Genomic DNA, 14866 nt, shown 5'->3' with positions numbered 1-14866 from the left:
TTGTTTGTTTGTTTGGCTGGTTGGTTTTGGTTTTTCGAGACAGGGTTCCTCTGTGTAGCTTTACGCCTTTCCTGGAACTCATTCTGTAGCCCAGGCTGGCCTCGAACTCACAAAGGCTAGGCTCACAAGTGTTTTTTAGAACAGCTTTAGATTTACACACACAACTGATGTTGCCCCGTGTAGTCTGCTCTAGGTTCCCTTTCTATCACAATCTTACATTAACAGACAGATTCATGCTGGCTGATAGGCCAGCCTCCCTCCTCCATCGATAACTGAAGGCCACACTCTCGTCACACTACCCTAGTGTTTTGTTTTTTTTTTTTCGGCAAAGATTTATTTCTTTTTCTGTTATGTGTATGGATGCTTTTGTCCTCATGTACTGTGTGTGCCTGGCACCCACAGAGGCCGAGAGAGGCCTTGGATCCCCTGGAACGGGAGTTATGGACGGTTGTGAGCCACCATGTTGGTGCTGTGAACCACACTCGCTTCCTCTGCAAGAGCATCAAGTGTCAGGCCAGTCTGTTTTTGTTTAACTCCATCCCCCACCTCCTACCTCTAGGAGACTTTTATTAGTCTTCTGGTCCCCTTCTTTAAATTAAAAAAAAAAAAAATTTAATTTAAAATTTTTAGCTGGGTGGTGGTGGCACAAGCCTTTAATCCCAGCACTCGGGAGGTAGAGCCAGGCGGATCTCTGTGAGTTCGAGGCCAGCCTGGGCTACAGAGCGAGATCCAGGACAGGCTCCAAAACTACACAGAGAAACCCTGTCTTGAAAAACAAAACTAAACTAAACTAAGTTTAAAGTTTTCCTTTCTTGTTTTATGACCTTTCAAAGGCTGTGGGATCTGTGTTCCCCACCTACCCAACCCGCCTCACGTGGATTTGTGCTTATGGAGGCCAGAGGCAACCTCAGACTGAAAGTCAGGACAAGTCTACCTTCTTTGAATCCAGGTCTCTCATTGGCGGGCAACTCACCAATGTTTCAAGCCTGGCTGGCCAGGCGGCCCCAGGTGTGCCCCGGTCTTGGCATGGGTCAGCAACCACAACATTTTCATGTGGGTTCTGGAGAATCTATCTCAGATCCTCAAGCTAAAGGGCCATCATTTCATCGCCTCCCAGGCCCGTAGCTAGCGAGATGTAAAGCGTTTCTGGACTTCATCTGGTATGTCCTTCATGAGAAGACTGGGGTACAGAGGAGAAAGGCCTTGGGAGTGATGTTCCATCTCCACCAGCATTTTAGGAGCATACCCCACCAGTGTTCTTTCTGGTCTTGAGCACTGGGTGAAGCGCATGCCAGCTCTGTGTGGTTAAAAACTACTCCCTTTTGCCTACTACCCTTTTTTGGGGGCCGGGGGTGGGGGAGAGCCCCTCTGCACGACCCAGCTTAGAGAAACTTCGTTTCCATGAGAATAGAGTTTCCGCCTTAGATACTTAGATAACAGAGTTACTTGGAATCGCTCTGCCCAGGAGATGGTCATTCTGGCCTCACCATTTGTGGAGCTGCTTCCTCAGCCATCTATTCACATTAGATGAGTAACTTTGGGTTTCCATCCCTCGCTATCTTGTCCCTGAAATTCTTCCTGCTTTGGCATCCGGAGCTCTTTTGGTGGGTGGCTTCCAGTTTTCTTCTTGTTTGTGAAGCTGTTTCTCACCTCCTCACTCTTTTCTGAGGCTCCAGTAAGGTGCCAAGGAATACTCCTGTGAGTGCTCCACAGACCGCAGGCGGGAAGGGGCTGGTGGAAGGCGGGGCTCAGTGTCAGGGTGATCGACAGCCTCCGGTTCAGCCTTCCCGCTGGTCCTCGCTGGCGCAGCCACACCCACGCTCAGAAACGGGTTCTTGCATCCCAGCCTCGGAAATAACTCTGGACTGCAAATGTCATCGGTGCCGGCGGGGTTTCCCCGGGGGAAGTCCAGCGGATCCCGCCCTGCCCGTGTCTCCATCCCTGAGTGCGAGGAAGTTCCCGAGTGGTCCACGTCGTCTCCCCTCACCTCCCCACTGCCACCCGCAACATCTGGAGGCGCTTAGGCGGGGAAGGTGCCTGGTGCCTCGGTTCCCGGCATCCCGCAGCGTGGCGACGGGTCCTGGGGAAGGAAGCCGCGCGCCTAGCCGAGGACGTCCCCCGGGGCGGGGCTTGGTCCCCAGCTGTGCAGCCTCCGAGCGGCGGGGGCGGGGCCAGCGGCGTCCAGATGCGGTCCGGGTGGCGCAGGGCTCGGACTGTGGTTGAGAAGCAGAGCCGGAGCCCGCGAGTAGCGCAGGGAGCCGGGCCGCGGGGACACGCGCAGCCGGTTTCCTCCCGGCCTCCGGACCCTCGATCGGCGCCCCACCGGATCTCGGTTCGTTCTGTCGCGGGAGTCCACTTGGCTCTCTAACTTTTTTCAGCATCGCGGGCGCGGGGCTGGCTGGGAGCGGGGATCGTGCTGGGCCAGGGCTGGGATGCTGAGCAGCAGCAGGTGGGTTTGGGGTGTGGTGCTCTCTGCGCTTCCAGGTACCTTCAAGACGAGGCTCTTTGGGTTTCTCACCTTAGAGCCAAACGCTTTTCAAATGTTTCGGAGTATAATGCTTCATGAGAAGTGCTTCAGAAATGACGAACGTAGACTGACTTTGTATGAAAGCTGCTACCTGAGCCGTCTTTTGTTTTCAGTTGAGTTTTGCTTTGTTTTCTTGAATGGAGGAGGGTTTTTCGGTGTGGCCGCCCTTTTCTCAAACCCATCAGAACGGGCGCTTCTCGACTTGAACTTGACAGTATGACTCAGGAGCCAGGAAATACAAGAACGTTGATACCGCCTTGAAACAACTCTCACAGCCGACTTTGAAGAGTTATTTTGGGATAGAGACCTAAAGGTGGCTTTGCTTAGAGAACCGCAACACGGAATTCTGTCGGCTTTTTGGCTCCACGAACCCCGGCTGAGACGTGCCTTTTACTTCCTGTGGCCCTCTCTCACACTTGTTCGGGCCATTTCTCAGCAGAGGGAGGAGCTGTTGTTTCTACACACGGGTATCCAAAAATGAGTCACCAGGCTGCTCTAATGGCGAGATTTTGTTAATAAGCTTTTGAAAAGTGAGGTTGGATCCCTGTACTTAGAATACGACCAAGAGATGCGAGCCGTCAAAACTGGGGCAGGAGGCCCAGGAAGTAACTCTTCAAGTTTTCAGTTTCCTAAAGCGTTTGATGGGACAACATGCTTGCCAGCCAGGGTCACTAGGCTGATCTGAGATAACCCTTAAAATCACGTGCTTTGCCACAGAAACTCAATAGAAAACTAATTTCATTATCTAATAACCATTTGGTTGTTATTTTCAGTGCTTGGTAGGAATAGCACATTTTACAGAGTGATTGTAAGTCACTCTGAAATTAAAAATATTTCAGGTAGTTTACTTTTACCACATTAGTGCTTTAAAAGACGTTTAGAAGCTTTTGAAGAAGGTCAATGGTTGCTGGAGCCAGATATTAAGACGTTAAGTCTCACTGTGGCTGGAGAGTGGCTCTTAGAAGTGGGTTTCCCTATCCAGAAGCTCTGTAGAGACAGGAATAACTGTGTCCCCGAAGCTGAACTGAGGTCAGCCCTAGACAGCAGTTACAAGGCTCTGGTCTGTTCCAGCCTCTTCAACAAGTTCCAAGTATACAGCCATGGGTGCAGTGCTAGTCTGGCAGCGAGGCCCATAGCTGAGCAGATTCTATGGACTACCAGATGGGTGCTATGAGAAATCTATACCCAAAGGAGGTGCCGCTGTGTGGGGGATGAGTTGAAACCTTGAGATTCAGAGTGTCCTGGATCATCGCTGGGACAGCAAGGGAAGGTTGGAATTCCGGTCACTTGCTTGTCTTTGTAAGCAGCCTATTTTTCGTTCAATACATGGTTTAAAAGCATATTCTTGAGACACAGCTTTCAAGTGTTTGAATTAACCATGTTTCATGTTACGTAATAGCTGTGGGAGGGTAAACGCAGTCTGTTATCACCCCTGGGCAGTTGTGGGCACTCTTAGTTATGCGTCTTTTTAAGAACACAGTGACTATTGAGCGGTTCATAACTGTAGACCACTGGAGCAAAGCAACTTTCTGCTCATGGGCTTATACAGTCGTGACTCTTCATCTGAGGACTGACTCCATGTCCTTGTATCGGGGAAAATTATAAAGGCCACTCCACGTAGTTAAAAGGAAGATTTATTTAGTGGATGACTTACAAATGAAGGAATGGATAGGTTGCGGGGGTCTGGGGAAGGTGTATCGCAATCCAGCGGTGTTCTCTGGAGCTCTGCACAGTCAATCTCCACCGTCCAGGGTCCAGGCGCAGAGCGCGCGCCCAGAGAGAGTGCTCGCCCATCCAGCTCTCGGGTTTCCAGCACCTCCCCTCGCCCCGCCTCGTAGGTGTGACAGTTGCCAGAGTCTCAATGGGGGTTGGAACTTCCAGATCCAAGCTGGAATGGCTACCCACTACATCCTTGACTTTAGTTACCTGAGTTCTGATACATTAAATAGAAAATTCCAGGAGTAGTACTATACTTTGATCTGTTGTGTTTGAGACATGGTCTCACGGTGTAGCCCTGGCTGGCCTGGAATTCACTATGTAGACCAGGCTGACCTAGAATTCATGCATATCTGCTTGCTTCCACCTCCTGAGTGTTCATCTTTAAAGTGTGTGCCACCACACACGGCAGTAAGATACTTGGAGAGAGGGAATGCATTCGTATCAAATTAATTATGCCATATATATATACCATTTTTAATTGTTCTACTACTAATTCTTACTTTGAACAGTTTATGAATTTCAACCTTATCTTAAATATGTGTGTATATAGGGAGCAGCATAAATAGGAGCCAGGCATTGACCAGAGTCTCTTGGGCAGGATCCCTGAGGATTAAGGTGGACCAAACTTCTTTTTCTTCCTTCCTTTCTTTCTTTCTTTCTTTCTTTCTTTCTTTCTTTCTTTCTTTCTTTCTTTCTTTCTTTCTTTCTTTCTTCCTTCCTTCCTTCCTTCCTTTCTTCCTTCCTTCCTTCCTTCCTTCCTTCCTTCCTTCCTTTCTTTCTTTCTTTTTTAGACAAGATTTCCCTGTGTAGCAGTCCTGGCTGTCCTGGATTTCACTCTGTAGACCCAGGCTAGCCTTGAACTCACGGAGATTCACCTGCCTCTGCCTCCTAAATGCCAGGATTAAAGGCGTGCACCACCACCGCCCAGCTATGGATCAAACTTCCTTGTCCTCTGAGGTAGCTAACTAGTAAAGGACAGCTGCTCGAATTAAATCAACTTTAATCTCTACATTTCATCTCTCCCTCTACAGCCACGGAGTCACATCCTCTATAAGAAAGAAAAGATAAAGTATATTATACATTTTGTTCCTGAGTTTTGGTACAGGTTTGACTCCTGATGGCGTAAAGAAGCTTCTTTTAAAACAATGAACCTGCCAGGTGGTGGTGGTACAAGACTTTAATCCCAGCACTCAGGAGGCAGATGGATCTCTGTGAGTTCAAGGCCAGCCTGGTCTACAGAGCGAGATTCAGGACAATGAGGGCTATTACATATAGAAACCCAGTCTTTAAAACCATGAACCTGACTGCAGATGAGGGTTGTCCTGGAACTGGAGGGGGTGGGTGGCCCAGCAGAAGGAACAGCCGTGCTGAGGATTGAAACAGCATTCTGTGGTCAGGAAACTCCAGCTTGTTTCCTGGGGGTGGGGTGAGGGAAAGCTGAGGGGAGAGCAGAAAGATGAGGGTGGAAAGACAGAAGGACAGGATCACAAAGACCACGAGCCACGTGGGCTCCAGGACTTTATTCCGTAGGGGCCTCTGAGGAAGCTAACCACACCAGATACATCTTTAAATCAGTAGGCTCTAAGGAGATGGATCAGTCAGCAAACCGCCTGCCACACAAGCATGGAGTTTGATACCCAGCACCCATGCGAAAGGTAGACCCAACCGCTGCCCCCTGGAATCTGAACCCTTGCCAAGTGGAGACAGAAGGGTCCCAGGACTTGCCAACCTCCTAGTCTAGCTGAATCAATAAGTTCCAGGTCTAGTGAGAGAGCTTAGGCACCCATGTCAACCTCTGCCCCCCACAGGCATGCTGACACACACACACACACACACACACGTGTGTGTGTGTGTGTGTGTGTGTGTGTGTGTGTACCAACACACACATGAAGATGTGCACACAGACACGTGAAGAAACACCAACACACATACCAATGGAACAGGCTGGCTGAGAGCAATGTGGTCCCAGGGAGATGACTGGGATATTGAGTCAAGAGCATGAACAAGGCTAGAGTCAAGTGGTGGTGAGGAACAGAAAAGAAGGAAGGACACTCGGGAGGCAGAGCCAGGCGGATCTCTGTGAGTTCGAGGCCAGCCTGGTCTACAGAGTGAGATCCAGGACAGGTGCAAAGCTACACAGAGAAACCCTGTCTCGAACCCCCCCCCTCCAAAAAAAGAAGGAAGGAGCCGGTAGAACTTACACTGTATAACATGCAGAACCCAGCTGCCTCTTGAGAAGTGGGCTGTGAAGAAGGGGGAGAAGAGTTACGATGAGGCCTGTATTTCTGGTTAATGACTGGAACAGGAGCATCCACCCAGTGGAAGAGCTAGTGTAAGCAAAAAAAATGACTATGCGCTCACGTACTACTTGTCACGTAAAATTTTACATGCCTTGGTGAAATTTTTGACCAAATATAACCAAGATTTTATGCTGCTTAGTTTTGGTGGACTTGACACAAACTCGTCATGTGGGAAGAGGCAACCTCAACTGAGTAATTTCCTGCATCAGGTTGACCAGAGGGCATATCTGTGGGACGTTTTAGTGATTAACAATTAATATGGAAGGGCTAAGTCATCTGTGGGCAGCACCACCCCTGAGTACGTGGTCTTGGGTTATATTTTAAAACCAAGCTGAGCCAGGAATGAAGAACATGCTAATAAGGAGCATTCCTTCATGGTCTCTGCTTCAGTTCCTGCCTCAAGCTCCTGCCCATCCATCAGTGATGGGTTATGACCTAGGACAGGTAAGCCAAACAAACTCTTTCTTCTGTGAAATTGTTCTTGCTCAGTGTTTTAGAATAGCAACAGAAACCAAACCGGGGCTGATATATTGAGTTGTTATGGGGACCAGGCATTATTCTAGGCTCAATAAGTAGATTAAGTCTTTTATTCCTCACTGGTATTCTATGATAAGTTCTCTTAACTACTTTAAGGAATGTTAATGAGTGACAGCATTAGAAATTTATCCCAAACACCTGACTCCATAGTTGGCATTATTGAACTTTTCTACATGCTGGCATGCTTTCTGAAGAAATAAATAACATTTTAGACTTTATACTAAACTCAAGTTGCCATTATTATTATTATTATTATTATTATTATTATTATTTTAGTCACAATGCTTCTCCAAGCAGGAATAGCTCCAGTCATAATACAGACACTTCGTGGCCCCTATTTTGCTATGTAGCATCTTTCTCTTGTTTTCCTTCCAAGAAATAGGTGATCTATCTAGGAATACAAACAACTGGGGTAATCATAAACTCCTCCAGTGTGGTGGGTTTGAATGAGAATGGCTTCCATAGGTTCATGTGTTTAAATACTTGGTTCCCAGTTGGTGAAACTATTTGGGAAGGATTAGAAGGTGTGGCTTTATTTGAGGAATGTCATTAGGGGTGAGCGTCAAGCTTTCAAAAGCCCATGCTATTCCCAGTTAGCGCTCTCTCTCTCTCTCTCTCTCTCTCTCTCTCTCTCTCTCTCTCTCTCTCTCTCTCTCTCTCTCTCTCTCTCTCGTAGATCAAATGTGAATTCTCAGCTACTGTTCCAGCACAATGCCTGTCTGCCTGCTGCCATGTTTCCCACCATGGTGATAATGGACTAAATATCTTCATGGAGACTCCGGGGACCTGAAGGTTCTCAGAACTCTGACCCACAGAGCTGCCTTTTAAGCACTGAATGCTCAGTTTTTCCTGTTTCTTCCATGTGGTTGGTCCGTAGAGAGACTGGCCAGGGGCCCAGGTACTAATCAACGGATTTTGTGGGTCCCTTGGTGAGAGAATCACTGACAAATGCAGCCAGGGAAAAACTCCACATTCTACATTCCTTGCTTATGACCTGCCTGCTGAGGTCTATTTCATCTTGGTTTGACTCTAAAACAGGTACTCTCCTGCCTCTAACTTGAAGAATCTCACACAGTGAACAGACTCTCCTGTACTCTTATCCTCTTGGTATTAGCTGGCAAATGTTATTTTCTGCTGAGATCCTGCTTTGTATTTGGGGCATGTGAGTAGATTCCATTGGTCCTAACAAAGGTATTCTCACCAACAAGCCACCCCAACCCCACTGCCACCAAGTCCAGCCCCAACTCTACACCATTCTCATTGCTTGATGACTCGATCTGCTCCGACTTGGGTAAATAGTTTTTCTTCAACACAGTATTGATCACCTTGACTTTGGATCCTTCAAAGATATAGACATCGAATTAATGCTGTACGCAAACTTAACCAAATGCACCAAGTTTCAAGCTCTAAAATGTTCATATTCAAAACATGGTGCCTTTCGATGTTTTCCTCCTGAGTGAATTAAATATCTTGACACTTCTTCAGATTTATTAGGAAATCGATAGTCACTTGTATGGAGGGCACCATGGAGCCTTCTCAGGCAATACAACCCGCCTGTCTCTTGGTTGAAATTCCTATAGCTGCCTCTGGTTCCTTAAGCACTTCTCTCAATAGAAAGTGAAAGATTTGCATTGCTATTTCATGTGGGTTTGTTTTGCTTCCTCAATTCTGCTGGGAGTTCCCTGAGAGTGGGCCACTGCTATGGTTGGCTTTGGCCGGTTCCCTCAGAGGCTCCCCACCCCACCCCCCGCCCCCACCCCCATGCTAGCCATTCTGTGACTTTTTGCTGATAACAAAACCATCTGTCAGAGTAAGCATTTGTGGTCTACTCCCTGAGCCTATGGACACTAGTGTATGTCATTCAAGTTATTCGTAAGGCTTACTAACTGATAACTTTTAATGCAAATTGGTTTTGGAGTTGGGACTCTCTAGACTAGAGACAATGAAATGTCTTTAGCATTCACTAAGGGTGTTTTCCTTTTCAGTAGGTACTAAGATCCTCTGGACACAAGTCTCCCGATAAAGTATTTCTTTTTTGTCTACTGGACTGTCTTACTCCTCCTTTTGTTCAAAGACACAAAACAATATTCTTGGCAGAACTTCCTGGTTAATAATGTGAATTCCAGCTTTTTGGAATAGTTGTGGAAACAGTACATGTTCTGGCTTCAGGTTCAGCATCTGATCAGCAGCAAAACTGCCTCTCCACCTGGCTTTATTCCTTACTTTCTGCTCACACCCATTGGACTAGTGGCCCACAATCTGATCATAGGTAAAGTAGGACAGTTCATGAGATGAATCCCATAATATCACTGCACTGCCCACCTTGTGCTCTCTTTATTTACTGCATCAAACTACATGGAACAACGTCTTGTCGATATTTCATGGCTCTTTGTTATTACAGAGTCCTTTTATGTGGCATACCAGCCTGGAAGGACAGAAATAACAAGTAGTATCATTACTGCTATCACTGCCTCCCTCTCCCCAACACCTATCTAAAAATCTCCGAACAGTCTAGTGAACCCCACTGTGTAGTCTGTAGGTTATAAATATCAGAATTGCCTAGGATACTTCAAAATAAGAAGGGGGGGGGACAACAAGAAGGAGGAGGAATGGAAGAAGGAAAGAAGGGAGAGAGAAAAGAAATTTCTGCCCTAGCTTTCTCCCATCTCAGATGGAGAGACAAGAAATCAAATTCCTTGAAAAGCTGTGCTTGAAGGAGGGTCCCCTTATAGGAAACAGTAACTCTACTAGGACAGGAAGTTCCAGGAAGTCTTCTGCAGAGCAAATGCTGAGGTGCTGGTTTTAAACCTTAATGGCCATCTAATAGCATGAAAGAGATAGCTTGGGAAGGAAGATTAAACATTCATAGATGCAGGAAAACACATCGTTTGACTCACAGAAATGGGTAATAATTTTTCTTGAAAGGGAAAAGCACTTGAGAGCATATTGATTTTTGAATCAGATCTTTGCAGGAAACCTCAGTCGCTGAATAACCTGGTAGATGAGGGCACTTTGCTGTTTTCTTCATCCCTGAGAAGGCTGGCAGGTGTCATTCCGGGGCCCTCCATGCATGCTTCAGGCCCCTGCGCAAATTGTCTCTGCCTCAGTTTCCTCTCCTCTCCCCTACCAAGATAACTCCTAGTAAGCCACTGGGAATTAACTCAGGCCCTATGTTCTCTAAGAAGATTTCCTGTTCTCAGAGTCTGACACTCCTCTGTGCATCGCCTAACGCTCATCTCTCTGTTTCCAAGTGTATCACCACTGTGAGGGCAAGGACTGTCTCTTTCACCCGAGACTCATGGAAGTTACTGAAAAGAAACATTCTAGTGACCATCTTTATTTGAGAACAGTTTATCAAGGGTCTCCATGGTAGATGCTCTAGAGAACTTTGCAAACAGCGGCCACAGACTCAGGCACAGCCCCGGACGTCATGGAGGCTGTAGGCGAGCAGAACTTGAACAGCAAGAGACTGTGTTGTAAACTGATCAGCGGGGAACATGGTGAATATTAGGAAAGAGGAAACAAGGGGAGTGTCAGTTCATAGACCCAGGCAGAGGTCAGATGAAAGGTCACATTCTTAAGAAGCCCAGTTCACACCCAAATCAAAGCTGAGAGGGTGGCTCTCATCACAAGGTGACCCTTTTCTTTCTTTCTTTCTTTCTTTCTTTCTTTCTTTCTTTCTTTCTTTCTTTCTTTCTTTCTTTCTTTCTTTTTTTTTTTTGAGACAGGATTTCTCTGTGCAGCTTTGCGCCTTTCCTGAAACTCACTTGGTAGCCCAGGCTGGCCTCGAACTCACAGAGATCTACCTGGCTCTGCCTCCGGAGTGCTGGGATTAAAGGCGTGCGCCACCACCGCCCGGCCAGAAGGCGACCCTTTTCAACGAAGGGAGATCTGCTGTATCTAGATCAAAATTGAGGTTCCTTCATACATGCATGTCAGCATGCAAGTGCACATTTGTACGTGAGTGTGTGTGTGTGTGTGTGTGTGTGTGTGTGTGTGTGTGTGTGTGTGTGTGTATGTATGTTTTGGGAGGGTGATGCTGCTAAGAAGAGAAGAGATTCCTTCGTTTGAAGAGTGAAATCAATAGAAAGGAACAGAGAAGGAAGTTTCAGAGTGTTTCATGCAATCTGCTCTGGTTAGAAGTTGGTCTTAACATCCCAGTGTGTAATATAGAGTGGCAAAAATCAAAATCAAACAATTTAGAGCTCAGAAATTCATGCATTAGTAAGGTAGACTTTTTAAAATTAATTTTAAGAATATAGGGTGAGCAAGATGGCTCTGTGGGTAAGGGCATTTGTCACCAAGCCTAATGACCTGAGTTTGAAACCCAGGACTCATATGGTGATGAAAACTGATACCCACAATATGCACACTTACACACACACACACACACACACACACACACACACACACACACACACAAAACTGAATAAATAAATGTGGGGCTTGGAAAGGCAGCTCCACAGTTAAAAGCACTTGTTGCTCTTGCAGAGGACCCCAGACTTGGTTTCCAGCATCCGCATGACTATTCACAGCACAACCATTTGTAAGTCCAGTTCCAGGGGATCTGACACCCTCTTCCACACTCCTCAGGCACCAGGCATGCACATGGTATACACACATGCATGCAGGCAAACACTCATGTGCATAAAATAAAAATAAATCTTTAAATAAATAAATGTAATAGAAATATAGCTTTTAAAATAATTTTTTTAAGAGCCGGGTGGTGTTGGCGGCGCATGCCTTTAATCCCAGCACTCGGGAGGCAGAGCCAGGTGGATCTCTGTGAGTTCGAGGCCAGCCTGGGCTACAGAGCGAGATCCAGGAAAGGCACAAAGCTACACAGAGAAACCCTGTCTCTGAAAAACAAAAAACAAAAACAAAATGATAATTTTTTTAGAGTCACTATTATCAACTAAGAGGCTGCTGTACTTGGTCCAGGAGCATTGTCACCCTTGGGCTTTTGTCCTAAATGGCCCAAGGGGTGAAGCACACTCGTGCTCAGAGCTGCGTCTGCTCTGATTTCTCGTCTGTGAACTCAGCTTCCAAGCAGAAGAGAGAGGTTGCAATACCTGTGTTGCAATAGAGAACCTCCTCCCAGCTATGCGGCTCAGGCTGGGCCCTTCCTTTTTCCTCTTTTCTGGCCAGCTCTTCATCTTTTCTTATTATCCTGCTGGCTTGTTTTTCCTCCTATATTGCAAGCTTATCTGAGGACAGGAATGATGCCTTCTTTGTACCTGAAGTTTTCTCCAGTCCTGCCCGGGCCCACAGCCACTCAGACCCAAGTAAACACACAGAGGCTTATATTTAAAACTGTATGGCCTAATGGCTCAGGCTTCTTGCTAGCTAGATCTTACATCTTAAATTAACCCATTTCTATTAATCTATACCTTGCCACATGGCTCATGGCTTACCGGTACCTAAATGTCTTACTTCTTCTGTGTCTGGCTGGTGACTCCTGACTCCGCCTTCCTGATCCCAGAATTCTCCTCTCTGCTTATCCTGCCTATACTATACTTCCTGCCTGGCTACTGGCCAATCAGCATTTTATTTATCAACCAAATCAGAGCAACACATTCACAGCATACAGAGTGATATCCACAGCGATTCTTGATTTTTTTTTAACTATTAGGATTTAATGTTTCAATTGCCAATCAAGACGTATTACTTACTTTACTGTGGCTGTCACAAAACAACGAGATCAAAGGACACTTAAGGAAGAGACCATTTATTTTGGCTTTGAGTTCCAGAGAGTTAGAGCCTATGGTGGTAGGAAGCATGGCAGCTAGTGGCAGGTATGTGGCGGGAGGAAGAAGCTGAGAGTTCACATCTTGAATCTTGAGCACACCACAGAGAAAGTAAATTAGTAGGAGGTGGGGCTTTTAACTCTGAATGCCCCCCCAGTGACTTACTTCCTCCTGCAAGGCTACACCACCTAAGCCTCCCTGAGCAGTGCCACCAGCTGGGAGTCAAGTGTGCAGTCCCCAAGACTACGAGGGACATTTGTCACTCAGGCTACCACACATTGTTAGTAGTATTTTGATTGGTAAATCATTGTATTTGTGTGGTACTTTGTGACATTTGATATACATGTGCAATTGCATGATTAAATCAAGCTAATATGCTGGCATGTTGTTTGCTTACCTCTATGACACGAAGTGTAGAGATAAAATTTAAATTTAATTCCTTTCTTTTTTATTTACTTTATTCATTTATTTGCATGTGGTATATATACTCATGTGTGTACACACACACACACACACACACACACACACACACACACACACACAATGAATGTGTGGAGACCAGAGATAGACATCATGTGTCTTTTACTATTTATTCTCTACCTTAATTTTTTAAATTTATTTTTTATTGTCGGACCGTTTCATACATATATATAATAAATCTAATTTTTCCCAAAAAACCTGAAATACTTTTTAGGTGATGAAATTTGTGCCTTAAGGAATCAAATTGTAGGCACATCAACTTGTCTTCAAAGGTTAACAGTTGACAGTGGGAATGTCCTATTTAGTCAGCATGTCTTCGTTGATATCGGACTGGACAATTTCTCTAGTTATTAATTACTCTGAACTGAACCTTGAGTGCTATGGGTATTTGTGTATCTGGCAATCACCTATCTGTATTTCATCGCTGTGACCCTCGGCATAAGCACGATGACTGTTTTCCGTTTTTATTACTTCACAGACAAGCTTGTATTCTTCTTATTCCTCTCCTTTGGGGCTAAGTTGCTAAATCTAACTAGTGCCACATTCTTCTTTTCTGTTGTGTGGAAATTTCTGGTTTCATGTGCTTATACTTGCTTTTCTTTTCCTCTGGGATTTCTTCAGACTGTTATCATTATTCTAAAGGACAGAAAAAGATTTATGGATTTTCTACCAGTGTGTCTCTCATTGATTTTGCATTTTTAAGCCTATAATTTCTCTGAGACATATTGGAGTTTATGATAAAGATTATGGAGAATTCAGCTTGTGCCAGCCAATTATGACAGCCTGATTTGTTTAAATTCTTATTTTTCTGATGTATGTGTGTTTACTTACCAGTGCTCTGTATGTAACTGTGATGTTTCTTGGTATTTTACTCATATCCATTTATCTACATTTTTATATCACAGAGTGCTATTCTCTTCATTGTTTTATGAAAGATGTCGTGTCAGCCAGGACCTCCTTTACTTCCTATGACTGTATTTTTCAATTTATAAAAAAAAAAGTGGTTTTATAAGTGGTCATTAGTTGAGAATTATTTTTGTGTGTGTATGTGTGTGTGTGTGTGTGTGTGTGTGTGTGTGTGTGTGTGTGTGTTTCACATGTGTGTGCATATGTTAGCACATGGAAGCCAGAGATCAGACTCAGATGTCATTCCTCTGGTGCTATTCCATTTATTTTTTTGAGACAGGCTCTCTCACTTGTTTTGGAAATCCCTGATCAGCTGGCCAGCCAGCCCCTGGGTCTACCTGTCTCTGCCTCACCAGAGCTGGGGAACAAGCTTGTGCCACCAGGCCTGGTTTTTTGTTTTTTGTTTTTAGTGTCGGTTTTAGGAAAGGAACTTCAGTCACATGGCTGATTAAGCCATCATCACCCCAGCCCCGTGAGAATTATTTTAGGATCATTGTCTCCTCTTTTCTCCTTTTCCACATCAGGGTTTCACTGGGTAGGTAGAACTCAAATTCACTGTACTCTTGCCTCAGCCGTCCCAATGCAGAGATCACATGGATGCACATCTGTAGCCAAATTTCTAACTGGTCTTATTAAATAAAAAACACAGA

General features: G+C 45.5%; 1 protein-coding gene across 2 annotated transcripts in view; it reads left to right on the top strand.

The window, feature by feature from the left end:
* The first annotated feature begins 1739 nt into the window (after positions 1–1739).
* Stx11 (syntaxin 11) overlaps positions 1740–14866 on the top strand; it is a 31453-nt gene continuing 18326 nt past the window's right edge. The window contains exon 1 of one of the 2 annotated variants that reach the window (XM_028861273.2): positions 1740–2332. The gene's annotated coding sequence lies outside the window, so the exon portion shown is untranslated. Of the gene's footprint in view, positions 2333–6629; positions 6991–14866 lie in introns of those variants that run through there. The other variant, XM_037200339.1, reaches the window with a different exon arrangement.

The sequence above is a fragment of the Peromyscus leucopus genome, chromosome 8a (assembly GCF_004664715.2).
Source record: "Peromyscus leucopus breed LL Stock chromosome 8a, UCI_PerLeu_2.1, whole genome shotgun sequence".
NCBI lineage: Eukaryota > Metazoa > Chordata > Mammalia > Rodentia > Cricetidae > Peromyscus > Peromyscus leucopus.
The sequence above is the reverse complement of the archived record's forward strand: the minus strand, read 5'-3'. Positions and strand labels throughout refer to the sequence as shown.